The following is a 27,106-nucleotide window of genomic DNA, read 5'->3' on the forward strand; positions in this document are numbered from 1 at the left end:
AATGTAATGAATGGGTGGGAAAGAGTAAGGGGCACCGTCTGTGTGGAACGAAAACACAATTCCTCAGGGGCGTGAGCGTCTCGAGATGAGTCGTATATAAGTTTTACTTGGTCGTCAGTGACCGTGTGGCCTAATGAATAAGGCGTCGGACTTCGGATCCGAAGATTGCAGGTTCGAGTCCTGTCACGGTCGTGTTTTTCCAGTTCTGAAAAAGAAACATACCGTTTTAATGTAGCAATTGAGCAGTACGAAACCGTCTGAATGTTGCTGTTGACCATTCTGTTCTTGGAGATGGTCTTGAGCCTGAAACACACACAACAAGACCGGTGTTAAATAGCGAAATGGTCGGCAGAGTGCCCTTACCGCGAGTTTTGACTGCCACTTGCACATCTAAAACAACGTCGGAAAGTAACTCGTACGGCTTTTGAGTCACATCAAGCATGTGTGTTAATTCTGACGCCGCTAGCTCTGCAGATTGTCATGCATTTCCTTTACCTCTCAGAAATGATTATGAAATAAAAGTGAATTACGTCACGAGTGTGACGTTAGGAAAACATTAGGCAGCATGGAGATATTCTGTATGGGATCACCCAACCCAAACGAGTACAGTGTGATCTGCTACCCAGCAGGTATCCGACGAGGCAGCACGGCTAGTTCAGTCGGTAGAGCATGAGACTCTTATTCACAGGGTCGTGGGTTCGAGCCCTACGCTCGGCGGAACGGAATTTTTATCCGCTGCAGATGTAAATTACCGATTTTCTGATTAACGTGATGTAATGGAAATAGCAACTTTAAAATTTGCCTACGTCTCCATCAGTCGCAAGAAAACTGTATTTGAAGGTGAAGGTGATTTTGTAGACATGTGTGAAAGTCATGTTCTGAAGTGCAGGTGGTTTTGTTTGGAGAGAACATCAGCTACGTGTCAGATGTGTAGCCAAGCAGTAATGGGTCGCCATAGCTGCAAATATTAGTCGAAAATATGAAGTGTTGTCAGCTGAAGTCTGATGATTCAGACGACCGTACGGACGAAGTACGCAAAAGTGCCGCTAGGCGGCGCCGGTTTAGCTCAGTGGTAGAGCATTGGTCTAGTTAACCAGGGTTCGTGAGTTCCATCCTCACAGGAGGAAGACGAATCTTGGAAATCAGTTGCACATCGTGGCCGTATAGCAAACAGTATCTGTGATGAGGAACAATTAGCGACAGGCGTATTATTAAGAATTACTCTCAGATGTGATTAAGGCGAATGGCGCAGATAAAGCATTTGCCAAAGCAGTACGAGGCAGTCTGAATTATATTTTATAGATGTATTTCTCACAAATCTCAGAGCCTCTCGTGGACGTCGTCGTCGTCGTCGCCGCTTCTGCAGAAGTAGCAAATGGCCATCGTAGCAAATGCGGCGAGGGACACCCTGCCATCGATTCCGAATGCGCAAAGTGTGTGGTCTTCTTTTCCTGTCTATGTTTGGTCGGTCTCGTAAGAGGTTGAATGTAACGAATGGGTGGGAAAGAGAAAGGGGCAGCGGCTGTGTGGAACGAAAACACAATTCCTCAGGGGCGTGAGCGTTTCGAGATGAGTCGTATATAAGTTGTACTTGGTCGTCAGTGACCGTGTGGCCTAATGGATAAGGCGTCGGACTTCGGATCTGTAGATTGCAGGTTCGAATCCTGTCACGGTCGTGTTTTTCCAGTTCTGAAAAAGAAACATACCGTTTTAATCTAGCAATTGAGCAGTACGAAACCGTCTGAATGTTGCTGTTGACCATTCTGTGCTTGGAGATGGTCTTGAGCCTGAAACACACACAACAAGACCGGTGTTAAATAGCGAAATGGTCGGCAGAGTGCCCTCACCGCGAGTTTTGACTGGCACTTGCACATCTAAAACAACGTCGGAAAGTAACTCGTATGGCTTTTGAGTCACATCAAGCATGTGTGTTAATTTTGACGCCGCTAGCTCTGCAGATTGTCATGCAATTCCTTTACCTCTCAGAAATGATTATGAAATAAAAGTGAAGTACGTGACGAGTGTGACGTTAGGAAAACATTAGGCAGCATGGAGAGATTCTGTATGGGACCACCCAACCCAAACGAGTACAGTGTGATCTGCTACCCAGCAGGTATCCGACGAGGCAGCACGGCTAGCTCAGTCGGTAGAGCATGAGACTCTTATTCACAGGGTAGTGGGTTCGAGCCCTTCGCTGGGGGAACGGAATTTTTTTCCGCTGCAGATGTATATTACCGATTTTCTGATTAACGTGATGTAATGGAAATAGCAACTTTAAAATTTGCCTACGTCTCCATCAGTCGCAAGAAAACTGTATTTGAAGATGAAGGTGATTTTGTAGACATGTGTGAAAGTCATGTTCTGAAGTGCAGGTGGTTTTGTTTGGAGAGAACGTCGGCTACATGTCAGTTGTGTAGCCAAGCAGTAATGGGTCGCCTTAGCTGCAAATATTAGTCGAAAATATGAAGTGTTGTCAGCTGAAGTCTGATGATTCAGACGACCGTACGGACGAAGTACGCAAAAGTGCCGCTAGGCGGCGCCTGTTTAGCTCAGTGGTAGGGCATTGGTCTAGTTAACCAGGGGTCGTGAGTTCCATCCTCACAGGAGGAAGACGAATCTTGGAAATCAGTTGCGCGTCGTGGCCGTATAGCAAACAGTATGTGTGATGAGGTACAATTAGCGACAGGCAAATTATTAAGAATTACTCTCAGATGTGATTAAGGCGAATGGCGCAGATAAAGCATTTGCCAAAGCAGTACGGCATAAGGTGTTACGAGGAAGTCTGAATTACATTTTATAGATGTATATCACACAAATCTCGGAGCCTCTCGCGGTCGTCGTCGTCGTCGTCGTCGTCGTCGCCGCCGCCACCGCCGCCGCATCTGCAGAAGTAGCAAATGGCCATCGTAGCAAATGCGGCGAGGGACACCCTGCCATCGATTCCGAATGCGCAAAGTGTGTGGTCCTGTTTTCCTGTCTATGTTTGGTCGGTCTCGTAAGAGGTTGAATGTAATGAATGGGTGGGAAAGAGTAAGGGGCACCGTCTGTGTGGAACGAAAACACAATTCCTCAGGGGCGTGAGCGTTTCGAGATGAGTCGTATATAAGTTGTACTTGGTCGTCAGTGACCGTGTGGCCTAATGGATAAGGCGTCGGACTTCGGATCCGAAGATTGTAGGTTCGAATCCTGTCACGGTCGTGTTTTTCCAGTTCTGAAAAAGAAACATACCGTTTTAATCTAGCAATTGAGCAGTACGAAACCGTCTGAATGTTGCTGTTGACCATTCTGTGCTTGGAGATGGTCTTGAGCCTGAAACACACACAACAAGACCGGTGTTAAATAGCGAAATGGTCGGCAGAGTGCCCTCACCGCGAGTTTTGACTGGCACTTGCACATCTAAAACAACGTCGGAAAGTAACTCGTACGGCTTTTGAGTCACATCAAGCATGTGTGTTAATTTTGACGCCGCTAGCTCTGCAGATTGTCATGCAATTCCTTTACCTCTCAGAAATGATTATGAAATAAAAGTGAAGTACGTGACGAGTGTGACGTTAGGAAAACATTAGGCAGCATGGAGAGATTCTGTATGGGACCACCCAACCCAAACGAGTACAGTGTGATCTGCTACCCAGCAGGTATCCGACGAGGCAGCACGGCTAGCTCAGTCGGTAGAGCATGAGACTCTTATTCACAGGGTAGTGGGTTCGAGCCCTTCGCTGGGGGAACGGAATTTTTTTCCGCTGCAGATGTATATTACCGATTTTCTGATTAACGTGATGTAATGGAAATAGCAACTTTAAAATTTGCCTACGTCTCCATCAGTCGCAAGAAAACTGTATTTGAAGGTGAAGGTGATTTTGTAGACATGTGTGAAAGTCATGTTCTGAAGTGCAGGTGGTTTTGTTTGGAGAGAACATCGGCTACATGTCAGATGTGTAGCCCAGCAGTAATGGGTCGCCTTAGCTGCAAATATTAGTCGAAAATATGAAGTGTTGTCAGCTGAAGTCTGATGATTCAGACGACCGTACGGACGAAGTACGCAAAAGTGCCGCTAGGCGGCGCCTGTGTAGCTCAGTGGTAGAGCATTGGTCTAGTAAACCAGGGGTCGTGAGTTCCATCCTCACAGGAGGAAGACGAATCTTGGAAATCAGTTGCGCGTCGTGGCCGTATAGCAAACAGTATCTGTGATGAGGTACAATTAGCGACAGGCGAATTATTAAGAATTACTCTCAGATGTGATTAAGGCGAATGGCGCAGATAAAGCATTTGCCAAAGCAGTACGGCATAATTTGTTACGAGGCAGTCTGAGATACATTTTATAGATGTATTTCACACAAATCTCGGAGCCTCTCGCGGTCGTCGTCGTCGTCGTCGTCGTCGTCGCCGCCGCCGCTTCTGCAGAAGTAGCAAATGGCCATCGTAGCAAATGCGGCGAGGGACACCCTGCCATCGATTCCGAATGCGCAAAGTGTGTGGTCTTGTTTTCCTGTCTATGTTTGGTCGGTCTCGTAAGAGGTTGAATGTAACGAATGGGTGGGAAAGAGTAAGGGGCACCGTCTGTGTGGAACGAAAACACAATTCCTCAGGGGCGTGAGCGTCTCGAGATGAGTCGTATATAAGTTGTACTTGGTCGTCAGTGACCGTGTGGCCTAATGGATAAGGCGTTGGACTTCGGATCCGAAGATTGCAGGTTCGAGTCCTGTCACGGTCGTGTTTTTCCAGTTCTGAAAAAGAAACATACCGTTTTAATGTAGCAATTGAGCAGTACGAAACCGTCTGAATGTTGCTGTTGACCATTCTGTTCTTGGAGATGGTCTTGAGCCTGAAACACACACAACAAGACCGGTGTTAAATAGCGAAATGGTCGGCAGAGTGCCCTCACCGCGAGTTTTGACTGGCACTTGCACATCTAAAACAACGTCGGAAAGTAACTCGTACGGCTTTTGAGTCACATCAAGCATGTGTGTTAATTTTGACGCCGCTAGCTCTGCAGATTGTCATGCATTTCCTTTACCTCTCAGAAATGGTTATGAAATAAAAGTGAATTACGTCACGAGTGTGACGTTAGGAAAACATTAGGCAGCATGGAGAGATTCTGTATGGGATCACCCAACCCAAACGAGTATAGTGTGATCTGCTACCCAGCAGGTATCCGACGAGGCAGCACGGCTAGTTCAGTCGGTAGAGCATGAGACTCTTATTCACAGGGTCGTGGGTTCGAGCCCTACGCTGAGCGGAGCGGAATTTTTATCCGCTGCAGATGTATATTACCGATTTTCTGATTAACGTGATGTAATGGAAATAGCAACTTTAAAATTTGCCTACGTCTCCATCAGTCGCAAGAAAACTGTATTTGAAGATGAAGGTGATTTTGTAGACATGTGTGAAAGTCATGTTCTGAAGTGCAGGTGGTTTTGTTTGGAGAGAACGTCGGCTACATGTCAGATGTGTAGCCAAGCAGTAATGGGTCGCCTTAGCTGCAAATATTAGTCGAAAATATGAAGTGTTGTCAGCTGAAGTCTGATGATTCAGACGACCGTACGGACGAAGTACGCAAAAGTGCCGCTAGGCGGCGCCTGTTTAGCTCAGTGGAAGGGCATTGGTCTAGTAAACCAGGGGTCGTGAGTTCCATCCTCACAGGAGGAAGACGAATCTTGGAAATCAGTTGCGCGTCGTGGCCGTATAGCAAACAGTATGTGTGATGAGGTACAATTAGCGACAGGCGAATTATTAAGAATTACTCTCAGATGTGATTAAGGCGAATGGCGCAGATAAAGCATTTTCCAAAGCAGTACGGCATAAGGTGTTACGAGGCAGTCTGAAATACATTTTATAGATGTATTTCACACAAATCTCGGAGCCTCTCGCGGTCGTCGTCGTCGTCGTCGTCGTCGTCGTCGTCGTCGTCGTCGTCGCCGCCGCCGCTTCTGCAGAAGTAGCAAATGGCCATCGTAGCAAATGCGGCGAGGGACACCCTGCCATCGATTCCGAATGCGCAAAGTGTGTGGTCTTGTTTTCCTGTCTATGTTTGGTAGTTCTCGTAAGAGGTTGAATGTAACGAATGGGTGGGAAAGAGTAAGGGGCACCGTCTGTGTGGAACGAAAACACAATTCCTCAGGGGCGTGAGCGTCTCGAGATGAGTCGTATATAAGTTGTACTTGGTCGTCAGTGACCGTGTGGCCTAATGGATAAGGCGTCGGACTTCGGATCCGAAGATTGCAGGTTCGAGTCCTGTCACGGTCGTGTTTTTCCAGTTCTGAAAAAGAAACATACTGTTTTAATGTAGCAATTGAGCAGTACGAAACCGTCTGAATGTTGCTGTTGACCATTCTGTTCTTGGAGATGGTCTTGAGCCTGAAACACACACAACAAGACCGGTGTTAAATAGCGAAATGGTCGGCAGAGTGCCCTCACCGCGAGTTTTGACTGGCACTTGCACATCTAAAACAACATCGGAAAGTAACTCGTACGGCTTTTGAGTCACATCAAGCATGTGTGTTAATTTTGACGCCGCTAGCTCTGCAGATTGTCATGCATTTCCTTTACCTCTCAGAAATGATTATGAAATAAAAGTGAAGTACGTGACGAGTGTGACGTTAGGAAAACATTAGGCAGCATGGAGAGATTCTGTATGGGATCACCCAACCCAAACGAGTACAGTGTGATCTGCTACCCAGCAGGTATCCGACGAGGCAGCACGGCTAGTTCAGTCGGTAGAGCATGAGACTCTTATTCACAGGGTCGTGGGTTCGAGCCCTACGCTGAGCGGAACGGAATTTTTATCCGCTGCAGATGTATATTACCGATTTTCTGATTAACGTGATGTAATGGAAATAGCAACTTTAAAATTTGCCTACGTCTCCATCAGTCGCAAGAAAACTGTATTTGAAGATGAAGGTGATTTTGTAGACATGTGTGAAAGTCATGTTCTGAAGTGGAGGTGGTTTTGTTTGGAGAGAACGTCGGCTACATGTCAGATGTGTAGCCAAGCAGTAATGGGTCGCCTTAGCTGCAAATATTAGTCGAAAATATGAAGTGTTGTCAGCTGAAGTCTGATGATTCAGACGACCGTACGGACGAAGTACGCAAAAGTGCCGCTAGGCGGCGCCGGTTTAGCTCAGTGGTAGAGCATTGGTCTAGTTAACCAGGGTTCGTGAGTTCCATCCTCACAGGAGGAAGACGAATCTTGGAAATCAGTTGCACATCGTGGCCGTATAGCAAACAGTATTTGTGATGAGGAACAATTAGCGACAGGCGTATTATTAAGAATTACTCTCAGATGTGATTAAGGCGAATGCCGCAGATAAAGCATTTGCCAAAGCAGTACGAGGCAGTCTGAATTACATTTTATAGATGTATTTCTCACAAATCTCAGAGCCTCTCGCGGTCGTCGTCGTCGTCGCCGCTTCTGCAGAAGTAGCAAATGGCCATCGTAGCAAATGCGGCGAGGGACACCCTGCCATCGATTCCGAATGCGCAAAGTGTGTGGTGTTGTTTTCCTGTCTATGTTTGGTAGGTCTCGTAAGAGGTTGAATGTAACGAATGGGTGGGAAAGAGTAAGGGGCAGCGGCTGTGTGGAACGAAAACACAATTCCTCAGGGGGTGTGAGCGTTTCGAGATGAGTCGTATATAAGTTTTACTTGGCCGTCAGTGACCGTGTGGCCTAATGGATAAGGCGTCGGAATTCGGATCCGAAGATTGCAGGTTCGAATCCTGTCACAGTCGTGTTTTTTTAGTTCTGAAAAACAAACATACCGTTTTAATGTAGCAATTGTGCAGTACGAAATCGTCTGAATATTGCTGTGGACAATTATGTGCTTGGAGATGGTCTTGAGTTTGAAACACACACAACAAGACCGGTGTTAACTAGCGAAATGATCGGCAGAGTGCCCTCAACGCGACATTTGACTGGCACTTGCACGTCTAAAACCACGTCGAAAAATAACTGGTTCAGCTTTTGAGTCACGTAAAGTATATGTGTTAATTTTGACGCCGCTAGCTCTGCAGATTCTCATGCAATTCCTTTACCTCTCAGAAATGATTATGAAATAAAAGTGAAGTACGTGACGAGTGTGACGTTAGGAAAACATTAGGCAGCATGGAGAGATTCTGTTTGGGACCACCCTACCCAAACGAGTACAGTGTGATCTGCTACCCAGCAGGTATCCAACGAGGCAGCACGGCTAGCTCAGTCGGTAGAGCATGAGACTCTTATTCACAGGGTCGTGGGTTCGAGCCCTACGCTGGGCGGAACGGAATTTTTTTCCGCTGCAGATGTAAATTACCGATTTTCTGATTAACGTGATGTAATGGAAATAGCAACTTTAAAATTTGCCTACGTCTCCATCAGTCGCAAGAAAACTGTATTTGAAGGTGAAGGTGATTTTGTAGACATGTGTGAAAGTCATGTTCTGAAGTGCAGGTGGTTTTGTTTGGAGAGAACATCGGCTACGTGTCAGATGTGTAGCCAAGCAGTAATGGGTCGCCATAGCTGCAAATGTTAGTCGAAAATATGAAGTGTTGTCAGCTGAAGTCTGATGATTCAGACGACCGTACGGACGAAGTACGCAAAAGTGCCGCTAGGCGGCGCCTGTTTAGCTCAGTGGTAGAGCATTGGTCTAGTAAACCAGGGTTCGTGAGTTCCATCCTCACAGGAGGAAGACGAATCTTGGAAATCAGTTGCGCATCGTGGCCGTATAGCAAACAGTATCTGTGATGAGGAACAATTAGCGACATTCGTATTATTAAGAATTTCTCCCAGATGTGATTAAGGCGAATGGTTCAGATAAAGAATTTGCTAAAGCAGTACGGCATAAAGTGGGACGAGGCAGTCTGAATTACATTTTTTAGATGTATTTCTCACAAATCTCTGAGCCTGTCGTCGTCGTCGTCGTCGCCGCCGCCGCTTCTGCAGAAGTAGCAAATGGCCATCGTAGCAAATGCGGCGAGGGTCACCCTGCCATCGATTCCGAATGCGCAAAGTGTGTGGTCTTGTTTTCCTGTCTATGTTTGGTCGGTCTCGTAAGAGGTTGAATGTAACGAATGGGTGGGAAAGAGTAAGGGGCACCGTCTGTGTGGAACGAAAACACAATTCCTCAGGGGCGTGAGCGTCTCGAGATGAGTCGTATATAAGTTGTACTCGGTCTTCAGTGACCGTGTGGCCTAATGGATAAGGCGTCGGACTTCGGATCCGAAGATTGCAGGTTCGAGTCCTGTCACGGTCGTGTTTTTCCAGTTCTGAAAAAGAAACATACCGTTTTAATGTAGCAATTGAGCAGTACGAAACCGTCTGAATGTTGCTGTTGACCATTCTGTTCTTGGAGATGGTCTTGAGCCTGAAACACACACAACAAGACCGGTGTTAAATAGCGAAATGATCGGCAGAGTGCCCTCACCGCGAGTTTTGACTGGCACTTGCACATCTAAAACAATGTCGGAAAGTAACTCGTACGGCTTTTGAGTCACATCAAGTATGTGTGTTAATTTTGACGCCGCTAGCTCTGCAGATTGGCATGCAATTCCTTTACCTCTCAGAAATGATTATGAAATAAAAGTGAAGTACGTGACGAGTGTGACGTTATTAAAACATTAGGCAGAATGGAGGGATTCTGTATGGGACCACCCAACCCAAACGAATACAGTGTGATCTGCTACCCAGCAGGTATCCAACGAGGCAGCACGGCTAGCTCAGTCGGTAGAGCATGAGACTCTTATTCACAGGGTCGTGGGTTCGAGCCCTACGCTGGGCGGAACGGAATTTTTTTCCGCATCAGATGTAAATTACCGATTTTCTGATTAACGTGATGTAATGGAAATAGCAACTTTAAAATTTGCCTACGTCTCCATCAGTCGCAAGAAAACTGTATTTGAAGGTGAAGGTGATTTTGTAGACATGTGTGAAAGTCATGTTCTGAAGTGCAGGTGGTTTTGTTTGGAGAGAACATCGGCTACATGTCAGATGTGTAGCCAAATAGTAATGGGTCGCCATAGTTGCAAATATTGGTGGAAAATATGAAGTGTTGTCAGCTGAAGTCTGATGATTCAGACGACCGTACCGACGAAGTACGCAAAAGTGCCGCTAGGCGGCGCCTGTTTAGCTCAGTGGTAGAGCAGTGGTCTAGTAAACCAGGGGTCGTGAGTTCCATCCTCACAGGAGGAAGACGAATCTTGGAAATCAGTTGCGCGTCGTGGCCGTATAGCAAACAGTATCTGTGATGAGGAACAATTAGCGAGAGGCGTTTTATTAAGAATTACTCTCAGATGTGATTAAGGCGAATGGCGCAGATAAAGCATTTGCCAAAGCAGTATGGCATAAGGTGGGACGAGGCAGTCTGAATTACATTTTATAGATGTATTTCTCACAAATCTCAGAGCCTCTCGCGGTCGTCGTCGTCGTCGTCGTCGTCGTCGTCGTCGGCGACGCCGCTTCTGCAGAAGTAGCAAATGGCCATCATAGCAAATGTGGCGAGGGACACCCTGCCATCGATTCCGAATGCGCAAAGTGTGTGGTCTTGTTTTCCTGTCTATGTTTGGTCGGTCTCGTAAGAGGTTGAATGTAACGAATGGGTGGGAAAGAGTAAGGGGCAGCGGCTGTGTGGAACGAAAACACAATTCTTTAGAGGCGTGAGCGTTTCGAGATGAGTCGTATATAAATTGTACTTGGTCGTCAGTGACCGTGTGGCCTAATGGATAAAGCGTCGCACTTCGGATCCGAAGATTGCAAGTTTGAATCCTGTCACGGTCGTGTTTTTCCAGTTCTGAAAAAGAAACATACCGTTTTAATGTAGCAATTGAGCAGTACGAAACCGTCTGAATATTGCTGTTGACCTTTCTGTGCTTGGAGATGGTCTTGAGCCTGAAACACACACAACAAGACCGGTTTTAATTAGCGAAATGGTCGGCAGAGTGCCCTCACCGCGAGTTTTGACTGGCACTTGCACATCTAAAACAACGTCGGAAAGTAACTCGTTCGGTTTTTGAGTCACATCAAGTATGTGTGTTAATTTTGATGCCGCTAGCTCTGCAGATTGTCATGCAATTCCTTTACCTCTCAGAAATGATTATGAAATAAAAGTGAAGTACGTGACGAGTGTGACGTTAGGAAAACATTAGGCAGCATGGAGAGATTCTGTATGGGACCACCCAACCCAAACGAGTACTGTGTGATCTGCTACCCAGCATGTATCCAACGAGGCAGCACGGCTAGCTCAGTCGGTAGAGCATGAGACTCCTATTTACAGGGTCGTGGGTTCGAGCCCTACGCTGGGCGGAACGGAATTTTTTTCCGCTGCAGATGAAAATTACCGATTTTCTGATTAACGTGATGTAATGGAAATAGCAACTTTAAAATTTGCCTACGTCTCCATCAGTCGCAAGAAAACTGTATTTGAAGGTGAAGGTGATTTTGTAGACATGTGTGAAAGTCATGTTCTGAAGTGCAGGTGGTTTTGTTTGGAGAGAACATCGGCTACGTGTCAGATGTGTAGCCAAGCAGTAATGGGTCGCCTTAGCTGCAAATATTAGTCGAAAATATGAAGTGTTGTCAGCTGAAGTCTGATGATTCAGACGACCGTACGGACGAAGTACGCAGAAGTGCCGCTAGGCGGCGCCTGGTTAGCTCAGTGGTAGAGCATTGGTCTGGTAAACCATGGTTCGTGAGTTCCATCCTCACAGGAGGAAGACGAATCTAGGAAATCAGTTGCGCATCATGGCTGTATAGCAAACAGTATCTGTGATGAGGAACAATTAGCGACAGGCGTATTATTAAGAATTACAATCCGATGTGATTAAGGCGAATGGCGCAGATAAAGCATTTGCCAAAGCAATACGGCACTCCCTGACGATCCCCAGTTCGATTATTCCCTCTTCCCCGATGTCCGCGATCGAACTGACACCTCTATCCCTCCACTAGCTCCTGGCTTCCAGTACTTGGACAACATTACACACACTGAACTCAATACCCCTATAACTACTCAAGACATCATCGATATACTCCGCACCAAACGCAACACTGCTCCTGGTCACGACCGTGTTACTTACTGTCACCTCCGTGAAGCTCCCGCCCCCTTCCTCTCCACCCTGGCCAGGCTGTACAATGTGGTCTTGTCCACCGACTTCTACCCCGACCTGTGGAAAACCACCCGGATCCTGATGTTCCTCAAACCCGATAAACCACCTTCCGCTGTCTCCTCCTACCGTCCTATAAGCCTTACCTCGGTCTTCAGCAAGGTCCTGGAATCCATTCTAACCCGCCGCATCCACCAGCATCTCCACCGGCACCGCTTCCTTCCCTCCACCCAATGTGGCTTTCGACCATCCTTCTCTGCCGATGACCTTCTCCTTCACCTCACTCACCTCCTCTCCGAACAACTCAACTCCCGTCGCTCCGCCATATTCCTCTCCCTTGACCTTGAACGCGCCTATGACCGAGTGTGGCATTCTGGTCTCCTCTTCAAGCTCCAAACCTTTGCTCTTCCTATTAACTACGTCCGTCTGATCGCCTCCTTCATTTCCCACCGCCCTTCCTATGTCACTCTCCACAACACTGATTCCTACACCTTCTACCCCTCTGCCGGTGTGCCCCAAGGTTCCGTCCTTTCCCCTCTTCTTTACCTTCTTTATACGGCGGACATGCCTCCACCTGCACCCCCCCTTCACCTTCTCCAGTACGCCGATGACACCGCCTTCCTTGCCCTTGCCCCCACCCTGCAACGCTCCCAACACCTTCTCCAATCCCATCTTGACCGGTTCACCTCTTGGTGTAACCAGTGGTTGCTCAAGGTCAATCCTTCCAAGACCCAGGCAATCATCGTAGGCAAAACCACCCCTTCCTTCCGTCTCCTTGATTTCTATCTTACCATTTATGGCCGTCCTATTAACCTCACACCCACCCTCAAGTACCTTGGCGTCACCCTTGACCGTCGCCTCTCCTGGACCACTCATCTCCGGACAATCCAAGCCAAGGCACGCTCCCGACTCCACCTCCTGAAGCTCCTTTCTGGCCGCACATGGGGTCTGGACCCCTCCACCGTCCTCCACACCTATAAATCTCTCAACCGCCCTATCCTCTGTTATGCCCATCCCGCCTGGATCTCTGCCCCGCCTACCTTTTACAAATCCCTTCAAATCCTTGAACGGCATGCACTCCGCCTCGCCTATCGCATCCGCCTCCCTTCCCCCACGTGGCTCCTCTATGACCTCATCCCCTTCCCACACCTCCCCCTCTTCCTCCAACGGATACGGATCCTCTACACCTCCCGCAAGCTTGATCCTCCCCACCCGTTTGTCTCTTCCATCCTCTCCCACCCCAACCCACTGCCGCGCCTGTACTCCTGTATCCCACCTGCTCTCCATCTTCACACTCTCCACACCCTCTCCCAAGGTGGCTTCCGCCGACTCCCCCTCCCGGATGATGCCCTCCTCCCCTCCATCTACCCCTCCTACCAACTTTGAGCCTTGCCTTCCCCTCTCCTCTCATTTTCCTGTGGGCACCCTCTCTCCCTTCTCTCCCTCCCTCTCTCCCTCCTTCCATCCTTACCTCCCCTCCCCCTCTCCCTGGGCTTCCACCCCCCTCTTTTCGTTTTCTCCCCTCCTCCTCCCTGGCATCCTATCTCACCCTCCCTCCTTCCCTCCCCCTGTTTTTTCCCTTGGCAGGCCCCCAGCTTTTCGGTGTGGACAGTGCCCCTGCAAGCGCCGAAGCCCATCTCCGCAGTGTCCGTGTCTTTCGTCCCGTCTGTGCCTCGAGTGTTTCTTCGTTTTCTGCTCCACCGTTCACCTGTGCTAGTGTTCTCTGTTCCGTGCTGTGCTGCCCGTCTTTTTAAAACTGAAACAGTGCTGCGTCGGTGAATGACTTCATTTCTTTTTATTCTCTGTTGTCTTCTGATTTTTGTCCTCCATGTCTGTGTTTTGAGATTATGTCTTCCTGTTTTTATCTCTTGTATGTTTCTTGTGGCCGAAGAGCGGCATATTAGGCCGCTGCCGGCCTACCTTTGTAGGTATAAAATGACAATAAAGGAAAAAAAAAAAAAAAGTACGGCACAAGGTGGGACGAGGCAATCTGAATTACATTTTATAGATGTATTTCTCACAAATCTCAGAGTCTCTCGTGGTCGTTGGCGTCGTCGTCGTCGTGGCCGCCGTCGCCGCTTCTGCAGAAGTAGCAAATGGCCATCGTAGCAAATGCGGCGAGGGACACCATTTCATCGATTCCGAATGCGCAAAGTGTGTAGTCTTGTTTTCCTGTCTATGTTTGGTCGGTCTCGTAAGAGGTTGAATGTAACGAATGGGTGGGAAAGAGTAAGGGGCAGTGGCTGTGTGGAACGAAAACACAATTCCTCAGGGGCGTGAGCGTTTCGAGATGATTCGTATATAAGTTGTACTTGGTCGTCAGTGACCGTGTGGCATATTGGATAAGGCGTCGGACTTCGGATCCGAAGATTGCAGGTTCGAATCCTGTCACGGTCGTGTTTTTCCAGTTCTGAAAAAGAAACATACCGTTTTAATGTAGCAATTGAGCAGTACGAAACCGTCTGAATGTTGCTGTTGACCATTCTGTGCTTGGAGATGGTCTTGAGCCTAAAACACACACAACAAAACCGGTGTTAACTAGCGAAATGGTCGGCAGAGTGCCCTCACCGCGAGTTTTGACTGCCACTTGCACATCTAAAACAACGTCGGAAAGTAACTCGTTCGGCTTTTGAGTCACATCTAGTATGTGTGTTAATTTTGAAGCCCCTAGCTCTGCAGATTGTCATGCAATTCCTTTACCTCTCAGAAATGATTATGAAATAAAAGTGAAGTACGTGACGAGTGTGACGTTAGGAAAACATTAGGCAGCATGGAGAGATTCTTTATGGGACCACCCAACCCAAACGAGTACAGTGTGATCTGCTACCCAGCAAGTATCCAACGAGGCAGCACGGATAGCTCAGTCGGTAGAGCTTGGGACTCTAATTCACAGGGTCGTGGGTTCGAGCCCTACGCTGGGCGGAACGGAATTTTTTTCCGCTGTAGATGTAAATTACCGATTTTCTGTTTACCGTAATGTAATGGAAATAGCAACTTTAAAATTTGCCTATGTCTCCATCAGTCGCAAGAAAACTGTATTTGAAGGTGAAGGTGATTTTGTAGACATGTGTGAAAGTCATGTTCTGAAGTGCAGGTGGTTTTCTTTGGAGAAAACATCGGCTACGTGTCAGATGTGTAGCCAAGCAGTAATGCGTCGCCATAGCTGCAAATATTAGTCGAAAATATGAAGTGTTGTCAGCTGAAGTCTGATGATTCAGACGACCGTACGGACGAAGTACGCAAAAGTGCCGCTAGGCGGCGCCTGTTTAGCTCAGTGGTAGAGCATTGGTCTAGTAAACCAGGGTTCGTGAGTTCCATCCTCACAGGAGGAAGACGAATCTTGGAAATCAGTTGCGCATCGTGGCCGTATAGCAAACAGTATCTGTGATGAGGAACAATTACCGACAGGCGTATTATTAAGAATTACTCTCAGATGTGATTAAAGCGAATGGCGCAGATAAAGCATTTGCCAAAGCAGTACGGCATCGATCTTCGGCGTAACTCGAGAGGGTTGCGCCCTTCGATATTATTGTCGTTAATATCGAAGTGCTAGGAGTTTCAGTGATCGCTGCAGCTGCCGTTGTCCCGAGCCTTTGCCGCCGTTGGTCCCAGCCGCCGCTGCCGCCGCCGCCGGTTTCCACCGCCGCCGCCGCCGCCGCCGACGCCGGTTGCCGCCATCGTATCCGGTTCCTGCCGCTGCTGCTGTTGCCGACCGCCGCCGCCGCCGCCGCCGCTCCCTGCCCGTCCTTCGTTCTGTCGTCTCTGCTTACGTCTTACCCTTCCTCTTCGTCAGTCTCTTGTCCTTGTCCTTTGACTGTCCCCTGTTATTTTCCCTCTTTTCCCCTCTCCCACTTATCCTCTTACCATGACAACCCCCACAACTACCGCCACTACCACTGCAATCGTGTACACGTCCCCCTCACTTGCTGCCACCACCATCACGTGGTGTGCTCAATCACCGCCTCCCCCATATATTCCCCCCCTCCTCACTCTTCCCACCCCCGCTCCTTTTGTTGCCCCCTCCCCTGTTCCTACCCCCCATGCCTCACGTGACCCATTCCCTCCCCTCCCACATGTAACTCACGCCACCCCCGCCAGGGTTGTTGCCCGTTGGGCCACCACCCACGCCACACCATCATCATCGTCATCACCATCACCATCACCATCGCCCTCGCCATCGCCAGTGCCAACCACTGCCACTGCATCTTCTGTGGCGCCAGCTCCAGCTCCAGCGCCAGCACCAGCACCACCACCAGTGCCTGCACCGCCGGTGGGACCTGCCATCTCCCGCCATCTCCCGGTCGTCCCCATCCCCCACACCTCTTCCCATCCCTCTCCCGCTGTGAAACGTCCCAGCGGCACCCCAGCCTCTTCTGCTCCCAAGAAGTCGCAGACTCTCCCCCCTCCAACCCCCCAGGATGCCATGGATACCACCCCACCTGCCCTATCTACTCCCTCCTCTACCTCCCCCTCCTACAGGTACCTCCTTTCTCACCCTGATCCCTCTCTCCTGGAGGCCCGCAATCTTACCCTTCTCCTCCGCCAGCACTTCCCCGGAGCCCCGATCTCCCTTCTCACCCCCCGTCGGGACTCCGTCCTGATCACATCCCCCAGCCCCACCCTCCACTCCGACATCCTCTCCCGCATTCCCCTCACCCGGTTTGGTCCCCATGCCTCCCTTGCCCCTGCTCCCTCCCCCTCCTCATCCCGACAACCCCAGCCGCCCCGTCGCCCACCGACCCTCACTGCCGTGATCACTCGGCTTAGCCCGATGATCACGGAGGAGGAGGTGTTGGCGGAGCTGAAGGCCCATCCCTATCTAGAGGTTCGAGCTGTCCGCCGGATTCACAATCCAGCCAGCCCCACCCGCCTCATGCGGGTGTTCTCCGAGCATGCTCCCTCCATAGACCTCCTCCTCAAGGAGGGTGCCCTCCTTTTCAACCGCCGTTATAAGGTCGACCCCTCCCGCTCCCCTCCACAGTCCATCCGCTGCCAGAGGTGCTTGCGCTATAATGCATATCCTACATCTGAGTGCCGCGAGGCCCCCGTCTGCCCGCACTGCAAAGAAGCACACTTCCTCCGGCAGTGCCCCAACCTTCAGTCCCCCCCCTCCTGTAACACCTGTAACCTCCAACACCCAACCTACTCCCAAAGGTGCAAGGCCCAACCCCCTCCCTCCGCTCCTGAACTCACTGTCCCTGTCCGCCCCTTGGATGCCCCCACTCCTCCCGGCAATTACCTCCATCCCCCCCCACAGCTGAGGTCATCATCCGCTTTGTAACCGTTGTCCTTCAGAACATCCACCCCTTTCAGCGCCCTCACACCCTCCAGCAGATATCCCTTGCCGCCCGTTCCGTCTTCCAGCTCAACACTTACGCCACCTACTCCCATAACCAGGCCCATTTTACCTTCTCCCGTCTCGACACCCTCGTCTAAATTCCCACTATGGCGCGACAGCAACGTATCCTGTTTAACAACATCCGTTCCCTTCCTGTCAACAAGAATCTCCTTATGCATACCCTCACCACCCACCGCGTGGATGCCTTCCTCCTAAACGAAACATTTCTCCAGCCCCACCATACTGTCCGTACCTCGCCCTACCTCCTTCACCGCTCTGACAACCCCCTCCCGATAGCGCGTGGCGGAGTTGCCATTGGCCACCATCACCAGATCCCTGTTCGGCTCCAACCCCTCCTTCCCAACCCCACGGAACACCTGATCCTTAGTCTATTCTTCCCCGGCCTCACCGTTACTTGCGCCACCATCTATGTCCGCCCCTCTGCCCCTATTCCTTTTGACTTCCTTTCCCACATCGACCGTACCTTCTCCTCCTACGTGATTGCCGCAGATCTCAATATCCATAGTCGCTCCGCCACCCAGTTACGGCGGTGGCATCGGTTCCTCGCCACCATCCAAGGAGATGTCCTTCCTCTTCCCCAACACACCCGCCCTGAATCCAATACCACACCCGATGTCGTCATAGCCTCTCCCAACCTCCTTGGCCGCATAGCGGTGGACGTCCTCGACCCTATTGGCAGTGACCATCTCCCTGTCCTTCTTACCATATCAGACGGTCGTCGCCCCCGTCCCGATCCTCGCCTTGACCCTCCCCCCAAGTATGTCCATGATTACTCCCTGCCGACTGGAATTCATACCGGGATACCCTTCCTACCCGAGTCGATAGCCACCCCCTCACCTACCACCGCCCACATGACATAACCCATGCCGCATCCTTTCTCCAGCAGACCTTGTCTGAGGCCGTGGAGGCCCACATCCCTACCGTCGCCATCCACCCGCACCGTCCCACTTTACCCCCACAGGCCGTCCTCCTCCTTCGAGAATCCCGTCGTCTCTACCATGCCTTCCTCCACACGCGTGACCGGGACACACTACAACGCCACCGGCAACTCCAGAGACACATCCGGAACTTGCTCGCGGCTAAGAAACGCCCTATCCTCTGTTATGCCCATCCCGCCTGGATCTCTGCCCCGCCTACCTTTTACAAATCTCTTCAAATCCTTGAACGGCATGCACTCCGCAACGCCTATCGCATCCGCCTCCCTTCCCCCACGCGGCTCCTCTATGACCTCATCCCCTTCCCACACCTCCTCCATCTTCACACTCTCCACACCCTCTCGCAAGGTGGCTTCCGCCGACTCCCCCTCCTGGATGATGACCTCCTCCCCTCCATCTACCCCTCCTACCAACTTTGAGCCTTGCCTTCCCCTCTCCTCTCATTTTGCTGTGAGCACCCTCTCTCCCTTCTCTCCCTTCCTCTCTCCCTCCTTCCATCCTTACCTCCCCTCCCCCTCTCCCTGGGCTTCCACCCCCCTATTTTCGTTTTCTCCCCTCCTCCTCCCTGGCATCCTATCTCCCCCTCCCTCCTTCCCTCCCCCTGTTTTTTCCCTTGGCAGGCCCCCAGCTTTTCGGTGTGGACTGTGCCCCTGCAAGCGCCGAAGCCCATCTCCGCAGTGTCCGTGTCTTTCGTCCCGTCTGTGCCTCGAGTGTTTCTTCGTTTTCTGCTCCACCGTTCACCTGTGCTACTGTTCTCTGTTCCGTGCTGTGCTGCCCGTTTTTTTTTTAAACTGAAACAGTGCTGCGTCGGTGAACGACTTCAATTCTTTTTTTCTCTGTTGTCTTCTGATTTTTGTCCTCCATGTCTGTGTTTTGAGATTATGTCTTCCTGTTTTTATCTCTTGTATGTTTCTTGTGTTCGAAGAGCGGCATATTAGGCCGCTGCCGGCCTACCTTTGTAGGTATAAAATGACAATAAAGGAAAAAAAAAAACAGTACGGCATAAGGTGGGACGGGGCAATCTGAATTACATTTTATAGATGTATTTCTCACAAATCTCAGAGCCTCTCGCGGTCGTCGTCGTCGTCGTTGCCGCCGCCGCTTCTGCAGAAGTAGCAAATGGCCATCGTAGCAAATGCGGCGAGGGACACCCTGCCATCGATTCCGAATGCGCAAAGTGTGTGGTCTTGTTTTCCTGTCTATGCTTGGTCGGTCTCGTAAGAGGTTGAATGCAACGAATGGGTGGGAAAGAGTAAGGGGCAGCGGCTGTGTGGAACGAAAACACAATTCCTCAGGGGCGTGAGCGTTTCGAGATGAGTCGTATATAAGTTGTACTTGGTCGTCAGTGACCGTGTGGCCTAATGGATAAGGCGTCGGAGTCCGAATCCGAACATTGCAGGTTCGAATCCTGTCACGGTCGTGTTTTTCCAGTTCTGAAAAAGAAACATACCGTTTTAATGTAGCAATTGAGCAGTACGAAACCGTCTGAATGTTGCTGTTGACCATTCTGTGCTTGGATATGGTCTTGAGCCTGAAACACACACAACAAGACCGGTGTTAACTAGCGAAATGGTCGGCAGACTGCCCCCACCGCGAGTTTTGACTGGCACTTGCACATCTAAAACAACGTCGGAAAGTAACTCGTTCGGCTTTTGAGTCACATCAAGTATGTGTGTTAATTTTGACGCCGCTAGCTCTGCAGATTGTCATGCAATTCCTTTACCTCTCAGAAATGATTATGAAATAAAAGTGAAGTATGTGACGAGTGTGACGTTAGGAAAACATTAGGCAGCATGGACAGATTCTGTATGGTACCAACCAACCCAAACGAGTACAGTGTGATCTGCAACCCAGCAGGTATCCAACGAGGCAGCACGGCTAGCTCAGTCAGTAGAGCATGAGACTCTTATTCACAGGGTCGTGGGTTCGAGCCCTACGCTGGATGGAGCGGAATTTTTTTCTGCTGCAGATGTAAATTACCGATTTTCTGAATAACGTGATGTAATGGAAATAGCAACTTTAAAATTTGCCTACGTCTCCATCAGTCGCAAGAAAACTGTATTTGAAGGTGAAGGTGATTTTGTAGACATGTGTGAAAGTCATGTTCTGAAGTGCAGGTGGTTTTGTTTGGAGAGAACATCGGCTACGTGTCAGATGTGTAGCCAAGCAGCAATGGGTTGCCATAGCTGCAAATATTAGTCGAAAATATGAAGTGTTGTCAGCTGAAGTCCGATGATTCAGACGACCGTACGGACGAAGTACGCAAAAGTGCCGCTAGGCGGCGCCTGTTTAGCTCAGTGGTACAGCATTGGTCTAGTAAACCAGGGTTCGTGAGTTCCATCCTCACAGGAGGAAGACGAATCTTCTAAATCAATTGCGCATCGTGGCCGTATAGCAAACAGTATCTGTGATGAGGAACAATTAGCGACAGGCGTATTATTAAGAATTACTCTCAGATGTAATTATGGCGAATGGCGCAGATAAAGCATTTGCCAAAGCAGTACGGCATAAGGTGGGACGAGGCAGTCTGAATTACATTTTGTAGATGTATTTCTCACAAATCTCTGAGCTTGTCGTCGTCGTCGTCGTCGTCGTCGCTTCTGGAGAAGTAGCAAAGGGCCATCGTAGCAAATGCGGCGAGGGACACCCTGCCATCGATTCCGAATGCGCAAGGTGTGTGGTCTTGTTCTCCTGTCTATGTTTGGTGAGTGGTGACGAGTATGTGGGGGCACTGGGACAAGGCCTAGCACTAAATGAACCTGACTCCTTGCCGCCATCTGCCTGGCCCATTTGATATATGTATAAAGAGAAATTTCGTTTTTTTATACGTTCATTTTCATATGGTTATGGAAATAAATAAAAAAAATTCAATAATTCTTTAGAATGAATGTGAGTGGTGACGAGTATGTGGGGGCACTGGGACAAAGAGTAGCAATAACTGACCATGACTCCTTGCAGCCATCTGCCTGGCACATTTGATATATGTACAAAGAGAAATTTGATTTTTTTATATGCTCATTTACATATGGTTAAGGAAATAAATGAAAAAAATTCAATGTTTCTTTAGAATCAATGTGAGTGGTGACGTGTTTGAGGGGCACTGGGACATTCCTAGCACTATCTGCCCCTGACTCCTTGCCGCCATCTGCCTGGCCCACTTGATATATGTATAAAGAGAAAGATGGTTTTTTTATATGTTCATGTACATATGGTTTGGGAAATAAATAAAAAAAATTCAATGTTTCTTTAGAATCAATGTGAGTGGTGACGGGCATGAGGGGGCACTGGGAAAAGGCCCAGCACAAACTGCCCCTTACTCCTTGCAGCCATCTGCCTGGTCCACTTGTTATATGTTTAAAGAGAAAGTTGCATTTTTTGATATGTTCATTTACATATGGTTTGGAAATAAATAAAATAAATTCAATGTTTCTTTAGAATCAATTTGAGTGGTGATGGGTATAAGGGGGCACTGGGACAAGGCCTAGCACTGACACCTTGCCGTCATCTGCCTGGCCCACTTGTTATATGTATAAAGAGAAAGGTTTTTTTATATGTTCATTTACATATGGTTAAGGAAATAAATATAGAAAAATCAATGTTTCTTTAGAATCAATGTGAGTGGTGACGAGCATGTGGGGGCACTGTTACAAGGCCTAGCACTAAATGAACCTGACCCCCTGCCGCCATCTGCCTGGCCCACTTGATATATGTATAAAGAGAAAGTTGGTTTCTTTATATGTTCATTTACATATGGGTTGGGAAATAAATAAAAAAATTCAATGTTTCTTTAGAATCAATGTGAGTGGTACGGGCATGAGGGGGCACTGGGAAAAGGCCCAGCACAAACTGCTCCTAACTCCTTGCTGCCATCTGCCTGGCCCACTTGATATGTGTATAAAGAGAAAGTTGCATTTTTTGATATGTTTATTTACATATGGTTTGGAAATAAATAAAAAAAATTCAATGTTTCTTTAGATTCAATGTGAGTGGTGACGGGTATGTTGGGGCACACGGACAAGGCCTAGCACTCACTGCCCCTGACTCCTTGCTGCCATCTGCATATCCCACTTGATATATGTATAAAGAGAAAGATTTTTTTATATGTTCATTTACATATGGTTTTGGAAATCAATAAAAAAAATTCAATGTTCTTTAGAATCAACGTGAGCTCTGATGAGTATGAAGGGGCAATGGGACAAGGCCTAGCACTAACTGCCCCTGACTCCTTGCCGACATCTGATTGGCCACTTGATATATGTATAAAGAGAAAGTTGGTTTTTCATATATGTTCGGTACGATATGGTTACGGAAGTAAGTAAAAAAAATTCAATATTTCTTTAGAATCAATGTGAGTGGTGACGGGTATGAGGGGGCACTGGGACAATCCCTAGCACTAACTGCCCCTGACTTCTTTATATGCTCAATTACATATGCTTTAGGAAATAAATAAAAAAATTAAATGTTTCTTTTGAATCAATATGAGTGGTGACGGGTATGAGGGGGCACTATGACAACGCCTAGCACAATCTAACCCTGGTTCCTTTCCGCCATCTGCCTGGCCCACTTGATATATGTACAAAGAGAAAGTTTTTTTTTATATGTTCATTTACATATGGTTTGGGATGTAAAAAAAAAAATTCAGTATTTTTGTAGAATCAATTTGAGTGGTGACGGGTCTGCGGGGGCACTGTGACAAGGTCTACCAAAATGTGCTTCTGACTCATTACCGCCATCTGCCTGGCCCACTTGATATATGTATAAAGAGAAAGTTAGTTATTTGATATGTACATTTACATATGGTTTGGGAAATAAATAAAAAAAGTTCAATGTTTCTATAGAATCAATGTGAGTGGTGACGGGTATGAGGGGCAGTCGGACAAGATCTAGCACTAACGGCCCCTGTCTCCTTGCCGCCATCTGCCTAGCCCACTTGATATATGTATAAAGAGAAAGTTGTTATTTTATATGTTCATTTACATATGGTTTGGGAAATCAATTAAAAAAATTCGATGTGTCTTTAGCATCAATGTGAGTGGTGACGGGTATGAGGTGGAACTGGGACAAGGCCTAGCATTAACTGCCCCTGACTCCTTGCCACCATCAGACTGGCCCACTTGATTTTTGTACAAAGAGAAAGTTGGTTTTTTGATATTTTCATTTACATATGGTTTGGGAAATCAATACAAAAAATGCAATGTTTCTTTACAATTAATGTGAGTGGTGACGGGTATGGAGGGGCATTGGGACAAGGCCTAACACTAACTGAACGTGACTCATTGCTGCCAACCGCCTGGCCCACTTGATATATGTATAAAGTGAAAGTTGGTTGTTTTGATATGTTCATTTACATATGGTTTGGGATATAAATAAAAAAAATTCAGTGTTTCTTTAGAATCAATGTGAGTGGTGACGGGCATGGGGTTCCACTGGGACAAGGCCTAGCACTAACTGCCCCTGACTCCTTCCCTAGATCTGCTTGGCCCACCTGATATATTTATAAAGAGAAATTTGTTTTTTTGATATGGTCATTTACATATGGTTTGGGAAATCAGTAAAAAAATTCAATATTTGCTTAGAATCAATGTGAGATGTGATGCGTATGAGAGGGCACTGGGACAAAGCCTAGCACTAACTACCCTGACTCCTTGCCGACATCTAACTGGCCCACTTGATATATGTATAAAGAGAAAGTTGTTTTTTTCATATGTTCATTTACATATGGTTAGGGAAATAAATAAAAAAAATTCAATGTTACTTTAGAATCAATGGGAGTGGTGACGGGCTTGAGGGGGCACTGGGACAAGGCCTAGCACAAACTGCCCCTGACTACTTGCCGCCATCTGCCTGGCCCGTTTGATATATGTATAAAGAGAAAGTTGGTTTTTTTATACGTTCATTTACATATGGTTTGGGAAATCAATAAAAAAAATTCAGTGTTTCTTTAGAATCAATGTGAGTGGTGACGGGCATGGGGGTCCACTGGGACAAGGCCTAGCACTAACTGCCCCTGACTCCTTGCCTCCATCTGCTTGGCCCACCTGATATATTTATAAAGAGAAATTTGTTTTTTTTGATTTGGTCATTTACATATGGTTTGGAAAATGAGTAAAAAAAATTCAATATTTGCTTAGAATCATTGTGTGATGTGATGCGTATGAGGGGGCACTGGGACAAAGCCTAGCACTAACTACCCCTGATTCCTTGCCGACATCTGCATGGCCCACTTGATATATGTATAAAGAGAAAGTTGTTTTTTTTATATGTTCATTTACATATGGTTAGGGAAATATATAAAAAAATTCAATGTTTCTTTAGAATCAATGGGAGTGGTGACGGGCTTGAGGGGGCACTGGGACAAGGCCTAGCACAAACTGCCCCTGACTACTTGCTGCCATCTGCATGGCCCACTTGATATATGTATAAAGAAAAAGTTGGTTTTTTTTATATGTTCATTTACATATGGTTAGGGAAATAAAGAAAAAAAATTCAATGTTTCTTTAGAATCAATGTGAGTGGTGATGGGTATAAGGGGGCACTGGGACAAGGCCTAGCACTGACACCTTGCCGTCATCTGCCTGGCCCACTTGGTATATATATAAGGAGAAAGGTTTTTTTTATATGCTCATTTACATATGGTTAGGGAAATAAATATAGAAAAATCAATGTTTCTTTAGAATCAATGTGAGTGGTGACGAGTATGTGGGGGCACTGGGACAAGGCCTAGCACTAAATGAACCTGACAACATGCCGCCATCTGCCTGGCCCACTTGATATATGTATAAAGAGAAAGTTGGTGTCTTTATATGTTGATTTACATATGGTTTGGGAAATAAATAAAAAAATTCAATGTTTCTTTAGAATCAATGTGAGTGGTGACGGGCATGAGGGGGCACTGGGAAAAGGCCCCGCACCAACTGCCCCTGACTCTTTGCTGCCATCTGCCTGGCCCACTTGATATATGTATAAAGAGAAAGTTGTTTTTTTTTATATATGTTCATTTACATATGGTTAGGGAAATAAATAAAAATTTCAATGTTTCGTTAGAATCAAAGTGAGTGCTGACGTGTATGAGGGGGCACTGGAAAAATTCCTAGAACTGACTCCTTGTCGTAATCTGCCTGGCCCACTGATATATGTATAAAGAGAAAGTTGGTTTTTGATATGTTCAGTTACATATGGTTAGGGAAATTAATACAAAAAATTCAATGTTTCTTTAGAATCAATGTGAGTGGTGAGGGTATGAGGGGGCACTTGAACAAGGCTTTGCAATGACTGACCGTGACTCCTTGCAGCCATCTGCCTGGCACATTTGATATATGTACAAAGAGAAAGTTGTTTTTTTATATGCTCATTTACATATGGTTTGAAAATAAATAAAAAAAATTGAATGTTTCTTTAGAATCAATGTGAGTGGTGACGGGAATGAGGGGGCACTGTGACAAGGCCTAGCTCTAACAGCCCCTGACTCCTTGCCGCACTCTGCCTGTCTCACTTGATATATGTATAAAGAGAAATTTGTTTTTTTTTATATGTTCATTTACATATGGTTTGGGAAATCAGTAAAAAAAATTCAATATTTGCTTAGAATCAATGTGAGATGTGATGGATATGAGGGGGCACTGGGACAAAGCCTAGCACTAACTACCCCTGAATCCTTGCCGACATCTGACTGGCCCACTTGATATATGTATAAAGAGAAAGTGATTTTTTTTATATGTTCATTTACATATGGTTAGGGAAATAAATAAAAAAAATTCAATGTTTCTTTAGAATCAATGTGAGTGGTGAGGGTATGAGGGGGCACTTGAACAAGGCTTAGCAATAACTGACCGTGACTCCTTGCAGCCATCTGCCTGGCACATTTGATATATGTACAAATAGAAAGTTGTTTTTTTATATGCTCATTTACATATGGTTTGAAAATAAATAAAAAAAATTGAATGTTTCTTTAGAATCAATGTGAGTGGTGACGGGTATGAGGGGGCACTGGGACAAGGCCTAGCTGTAACTGCCCCTGACTCTTTACCGAGATCAGCCTGGCCCTCTTGATATAAGTATAAAGAGAAAGATTTTTTTATATGTTCATTTACATATTGTTGTGGAAATCAATAAAACAATTCAATGTTTCTTTAGAATCAATGTGAGCTGTGATGAGTATGAGGGGCACTGGGACAAGGCCTAGCACTAACTGCCTCTGACTCCTAGCCGCACACTGCCTGTCCCACTTGATATATGTATAAAGAGAAAGTTGTTTTTTTTATATGTTCATTTACATATAGTTAGGGAAACAAATAAAAATTTCAATGTTTCTTTAGAATCAAAGAGAGTGGTGAGGTATGAGGGGGCACTTGAACAAGGCTTAGCAATAACTGAGCGTGACTCCTTGCAGCCATCTGCCTGGCACATTTGATATATGTACAAAGAGAAAGTTTTTTTTTTATATGCTCATTTACATATGGTTTGAAAATAAATTTAAAAAATTTAATGTTTCTTTAGAATCAATGTGAGTGGTGACGGGTATGAGAGGGCACTGGGACAAGGCCTAGCAGTAACTGCCCCTGACTCTATATCGAGATCAGCCTGGCCCTCTTGATATGTGTATAAAGAGAAAGATTTTTTTATATGTTCATTTACATATTGTTGTGGAAATCAATAAAAAAATTCAATGTTTCTTTAGAATCAATGTGAGCTGTGATGAGAATGAGGGGGCAGTGGGACAAGGCCTAGCACTAACTGCAGCTGACTC

At 47.2% G+C, this 27,106-nt stretch overlaps 14 non-coding genes across 14 annotated transcripts; all 14 read left to right on the forward strand.

Moving 5' to 3' along the window:
* Nucleotides 1-119: 119 nt before the first annotated feature.
* On the forward strand, nucleotides 120-192 carry Trnar-ucg (transfer RNA arginine (anticodon UCG)). The gene has a single exon. It is a non-coding gene; the product is annotated as a tRNA-Arg (tRNA).
* A 1,411-nt stretch (nucleotides 193-1,603) lies between these two features.
* Nucleotides 1,604-1,676, forward strand: Trnar-ucg (transfer RNA arginine (anticodon UCG)). Its single transcript has one exon. It is a non-coding gene; the product is annotated as a tRNA-Arg (tRNA).
* A 1,449-nt stretch (nucleotides 1,677-3,125) lies between these two features.
* Trnar-ucg (transfer RNA arginine (anticodon UCG)) lies at nucleotides 3,126-3,198 on the forward strand. Its single transcript has one exon. It is a non-coding gene; the product is annotated as a tRNA-Arg (tRNA).
* A 1,440-nt stretch (nucleotides 3,199-4,638) lies between these two features.
* Nucleotides 4,639-4,711, forward strand: Trnar-ucg (transfer RNA arginine (anticodon UCG)). Its single transcript has one exon. It is a non-coding gene; the product is annotated as a tRNA-Arg (tRNA).
* Nucleotides 4,712-5,163: 452 nt separating this feature from the next.
* Trnak-cuu (transfer RNA lysine (anticodon CUU)) lies at nucleotides 5,164-5,236 on the forward strand. The gene has a single exon. It is a non-coding gene; the product is annotated as a tRNA-Lys (tRNA).
* Nucleotides 5,237-6,170: 934 nt separating this feature from the next.
* On the forward strand, nucleotides 6,171-6,243 carry Trnar-ucg (transfer RNA arginine (anticodon UCG)). The gene has a single exon. It is a non-coding gene; the product is annotated as a tRNA-Arg (tRNA).
* A 452-nt stretch (nucleotides 6,244-6,695) lies between these two features.
* On the forward strand, nucleotides 6,696-6,768 carry Trnak-cuu (transfer RNA lysine (anticodon CUU)). The gene has a single exon. It is a non-coding gene; the product is annotated as a tRNA-Lys (tRNA).
* Nucleotides 6,769-7,652: 884 nt separating this feature from the next.
* Nucleotides 7,653-7,725, forward strand: Trnar-ucg (transfer RNA arginine (anticodon UCG)). Its single transcript has one exon. It is a non-coding gene; the product is annotated as a tRNA-Arg (tRNA).
* Nucleotides 7,726-8,177: 452 nt separating this feature from the next.
* On the forward strand, nucleotides 8,178-8,250 carry Trnak-cuu (transfer RNA lysine (anticodon CUU)). The gene has a single exon. It is a non-coding gene; the product is annotated as a tRNA-Lys (tRNA).
* A 901-nt stretch (nucleotides 8,251-9,151) lies between these two features.
* Nucleotides 9,152-9,224, forward strand: Trnar-ucg (transfer RNA arginine (anticodon UCG)). Its single transcript has one exon. It is a non-coding gene; the product is annotated as a tRNA-Arg (tRNA).
* A 452-nt stretch (nucleotides 9,225-9,676) lies between these two features.
* On the forward strand, nucleotides 9,677-9,749 carry Trnak-cuu (transfer RNA lysine (anticodon CUU)). Its single transcript has one exon. It is a non-coding gene; the product is annotated as a tRNA-Lys (tRNA).
* A 1,447-nt stretch (nucleotides 9,750-11,196) lies between these two features.
* On the forward strand, nucleotides 11,197-11,269 carry Trnar-ccu (transfer RNA arginine (anticodon CCU)). The gene has a single exon. It is a non-coding gene; the product is annotated as a tRNA-Arg (tRNA).
* A 3,121-nt stretch (nucleotides 11,270-14,390) lies between these two features.
* Nucleotides 14,391-14,463, forward strand: Trnar-ucg (transfer RNA arginine (anticodon UCG)). The gene has a single exon. It is a non-coding gene; the product is annotated as a tRNA-Arg (tRNA).
* Nucleotides 14,464-19,707: 5,244 nt separating this feature from the next.
* On the forward strand, nucleotides 19,708-19,780 carry Trnar-ccg (transfer RNA arginine (anticodon CCG)). The gene has a single exon. It is a non-coding gene; the product is annotated as a tRNA-Arg (tRNA).
* The last annotated feature ends 7,326 nt before the right edge of the window (nucleotides 19,781-27,106 follow it).

This window comes from Schistocerca gregaria, unplaced genomic scaffold (assembly GCF_023897955.1).
Source record: "Schistocerca gregaria isolate iqSchGreg1 unplaced genomic scaffold, iqSchGreg1.2 ptg000156l, whole genome shotgun sequence".
NCBI classification, from domain to species: domain Eukaryota; kingdom Metazoa; phylum Arthropoda; class Insecta; order Orthoptera; family Acrididae; genus Schistocerca; species Schistocerca gregaria.